The sequence below is a fragment of the Ranitomeya variabilis genome, chromosome 4, assembly GCF_051348905.1.
Source record: "Ranitomeya variabilis isolate aRanVar5 chromosome 4, aRanVar5.hap1, whole genome shotgun sequence".
Taxonomy (NCBI): domain Eukaryota; kingdom Metazoa; phylum Chordata; class Amphibia; order Anura; family Dendrobatidae; genus Ranitomeya; species Ranitomeya variabilis.
Genome location: NC_135235.1, coordinates 326,471,687 through 326,475,792, shown reverse-complemented (window position 1 = coordinate 326,475,792; position 4,106 = coordinate 326,471,687). Strand labels below are relative to the sequence as shown.

General features: G+C 42.2%; 1 long non-coding RNA gene across 2 annotated transcripts; it reads right to left on the bottom strand.

Annotated features, from left to right (window-relative positions):
- Nucleotides 1–548: 548 nt before the first annotated feature.
- LOC143768901 (uncharacterized) lies at nucleotides 549–2,215 on the bottom strand. 2 transcript variants are annotated; one of them, XR_013214109.1, is made up of 3 exons: nucleotides 2,042–2,215; nucleotides 912–977; nucleotides 549–804 (listed from the first exon to the last, which is right to left on the bottom strand). It is a non-coding gene; the product is annotated as an uncharacterized LOC143768901 (long non-coding RNA). The 2 variants fall into 2 exon arrangements; XR_013214110.1 differs by lacking the exons at nucleotides 549–804; nucleotides 912–977 and adding exons at nucleotides 1,223–1,281; nucleotides 1,384–1,455.
- Nucleotides 2,216–4,106: the final 1,891 nt, after the last annotated feature.

Genomic DNA, 4,106 nt, shown 5'->3' with positions numbered 1-4,106 from the left:
GGCCCTGGCAATGGACATAGTAGTGTTCTAGAAGAAAAAAACATACCACTGTGAGAAATGTAGGCGCCACTAGCAGCAGAACTGGCATACCACCAGCAATAATTCCAAATGCAGGTCACATGGACTTCTTTGCCTCTGTAAGTGTATTAGTGAGTAGGAGGTGAAGACACCTATCTTGGTAAAAGTAGGGTAATATAGCCTCTGACAGTGACACTATCAGATTGAGTCAGTATTTAGCTCAGTACAATTCTGCTGCCATAACAATTTATATTGTATAATTTCAAGTGTGTCACCCATTTATTCTTCCCCTTTGTCACTTAATCTATAATACCTCTAGGGCTAAGGAAGATACTTCACCAAATGAATTTTTTGCCAGGTAATTTTCTGGAAGAGATGAACAGTCGTACTTTGTACATGAATGACATGGAGCTAGAAGAGATGAAAGACATGACTTTGATACCAAGCTATGATAACAAATCACTTGGCACTCAAAGATTCTTATACAAGATGAAAATGAACATTTTGTTTATTTTGTGCATCCAGTTCAAAGGTTTAAACGTTTTCGGTCTAATCACAAGACCTTCATCAGAAACATCTTTGACAATACTGCAATATATACAAAACAACATAAAGGTTTTAGAAACAAAAGTAACATGATGCACATTTAAATGTATACAAAATCGTGATGAATTCTGTTCAAAATAAAATATATCACAGGTTATATGGAAGGTGACAACTGTGGCGAACAGAACAAATCCGGACTGGTGCTCCGTAAGTCGTGGACCTTGACAAAGAAGCTATAAGCTGTGAACGTGGATAAGGAAAATATTAAATGTGAAGCATGGAGTTGATGTCAAGCCCTATAGAAGGACTGCAGGTAGAGAGTGCAGTCTAACTGCCCCAAAGGATACTGAATATAAGGTGATTCTCCTGGGCGTTTGATCATGGTGCTAGGAGCGAGAGTGCAGGGTGAAAACCTACAATAAAAACATGACAGCATGAATAAAGGACCGCAAATGTCGATCCCAGATGTTCACTGCAAAAAAAAACGTATCAGCACATGACCACAAATACTATAAACAAAGAAGCCACCATATGTGTAGCAACCGAGTAGGGGGATGTCCTAAAATGATGCAGTGCCCATAAGACAAATCTTATTACTGAGATGTGAAGATTAAGAGTCATGTGCCAAATATGGCACTATACACGGTACCTGGAAGCCAAATAGCACGATATATGGGCCCAGAAGGCCTGCGCAAAACTGTACCCGGGAGATCACACCTGGAGAGTATGGAGAGGGGGAAGGAAGGTTTGTTTTTAGAAAAGGAACAGTATTTTAAAGGCCACATGAGTCGGTAAGTAGATATAATGTACCCTTATTACCTCAATGGTCCTGGAGGATGTGCTTGAAATGAAGCGCCCAAGTAAGGCGACGAATCGCAAGGAGAGGTGACGCTGGGAAAATAAATGCACAAAGGGATGGCGTCCTTAGTGATCAGTGGTTGGGAATGTTGGTTACTGTGCGTATCGCCTCTACTATACCTGGTGTCTCCAAGTCCATGGCGCTGAGCTGCAAGGGATGCAGTAGATCCCGGGGCCGCTAAAAAACAGCGGTGCTTCCGGGTATAAATGCGCGCTCGAGGTGGGTCATGTGACCCGCCGCGTCATAGCGGTCACGTGATCGCGGTTAACAAAGCCGCGCATGCGCGAACCAGGCTCTATGTTGAAAGGCAGAGAAACTGAATGTATGGGGCCTGCGCTGTGGCTATGCTGGGCTAAGGGACCGCGCTTGCGCAGATGAAATCCGAGGCCAGCTGTGAACCTGGAGCCAGCACTGTGTGCAGGCTGGGAAGTGCTATTAATGTGATGAGAGATAGAGGATCTGTGTGCAGAAAAATGGGCAGTGCTCAGCTCAAGGATGAGTGGTGACATCTATATTAGCCGGATGGACCTAAATAAGCACTGCAGGAGTGGCGGCAAAGCCCTAATATAAGGGCAGTAACAACAGTATATCTTGGAGTATAGCACAAAAATACTCTACCTTGTGAGGTGACACCAGTGCTCAGTGCGTGACATGACATTAACGGTTCTACAAAGGAACAAGAGAAAGCACAAATAATTAAAAACAAAATTACACTGGTAAGCAGGATGTCATATAACAAAACATGCAAAAGCTTCACATTTATGTACATAGCATGTTATAAAAAAGCTGAAACATCATAGTCCCTATTCAATCCCTTTGGTTCTAGGGTCTGTAGTGTAAAAATCCAGAATGCTTCCCTTCTTTTAAGCATTTTAATGTGGTTCTGGCCCCTCCTCAGGGGGTCTATCTGCTCCAGAACCTGGAATCTAAGTTGGGAGATGTTATGATTTTTCTCAATGAAATAGTGTGGAAGAGGAAGGTGGGTCTTTTTGCATCGGATAGTGGATTTGTGTTGGGATACCCTGTCCCGAACCGCTTGTGTAGTCTCACCCACATAGGCCAAGCTGCATGGGCATTTGATCAAATAAATCACGAATGTAGATTCGCAAGTGAAAAAACCCCTGATCGGTAAGGCCTTACCTGTATGGGGGTGGAACCAAGCTATGCTGCTTCCTTTACAAACCATAGTGGTAGGGGCACTGGCAGTGGTACCAGCGCTCTGAGTTAGGTCAAATCTAAATGTGGGAATCAGATGGTACAGAGGGCAATGCATTTAGTACATTTTCTACACAGAGACAACTGTGAGCCAATTTATGGATAATTCTACTTATGACTGGGAGGAAAATTGGGTGCTTAAGAGGTGATGTCATCAGAAGGGCACAATAGAGAAGTCGAGATTAAAGAGCAGAGGTAATATTTGGCCAACATATCTTCTGAGGGAAGATCTGCTTCTTCATTGGAATGCTCAGGCAGGGCAGGATTTTGAAAAAGGGAGGCACTTGGCAAAAATTAAAAGTGGGACCCCAAATTGCATGATTAATTACATAAAAACATTTTAGGTGCATTTATGCATTTACACGATCTAGTCAATAGAAGAAAGTAAGCTCGGCACCAGGACCAATATGCTAGTATTGATACACCTTGCTGATCAGCTCCATAGAGATCTGGTGGAGAAGCTAGGAATTCGGCTGCTACCAAAGAATGCAGTGCAAAATATTGTCCAGAGAAAAAGAATGGGCAGCACTCACTGTTCCTGATGCTATCATTTATTCAGAGTGGCTAAACATGGCAGTGGGAGAAATATGTAGAGTCATCAATCGGACTATGGTTGTTTCACGCTGCGTAGGCATCTACGGGTCTCCAGTTGACCCTTAGACCCGTAGAAGTGCATGAAGTGCGAAACGGCCATAGTCCAATTTTTGACTCTATACATTTCTCCCACCAACATGTTTAAATCGATCGGAATAAAGGATTGCATCAGGAACGGTGAATGCTGTCCATTCTTTTTCTCTGGACATTTACACGATCCATTTGTGTCAGTTACATGAGCACTGACTTACTATGTTCAAGTTGTTCGATGCTTTCTTGCCTACCACTTTACACAGACTGATGCAGAATTTTGGGGACAGCACAATGGTGAATATGCTTGCCTGATAAAATAATGTATTGCTCATTCATGATTGGCTTATTGCTTATTTTTACATCTACAAATGGTCTTTTCCCGCCACCGCAGTGCCAATATTTTTAAATGTGACTAATACAAATATTCCATGTTACACACAGGTACATTGTGGTTCATCTTCTGCAGAGCCTATATGTAAACTCTTATTTTTCATGAATGACAATGCTCTAAATCTAAAGTTTACAAGGTACATAATTAACAATCAGATTAATTTCCATGACATTAATTGGAAAGGAGACATAGCCACTGAACCATCTATCACCAGTCTCTAACAGTGTTCCTCAACTCCAGTCCTCAAGAGGCACCAGCAGGTCATGTTTTCAGGATTTCCTTAAAATTGCAGAGGTGATTGAATCATTGTCTGTGTAGGGAATGGAATTATCACCTCTTCAATATGAAGGAAATCCTGAAAATATAACCTGTTGGTGGCTCTTGAGGACTGGAGTCTATCATAAGCCAGAATAATAATAATTTTATATAGCACCAACATATTCGGCAGCG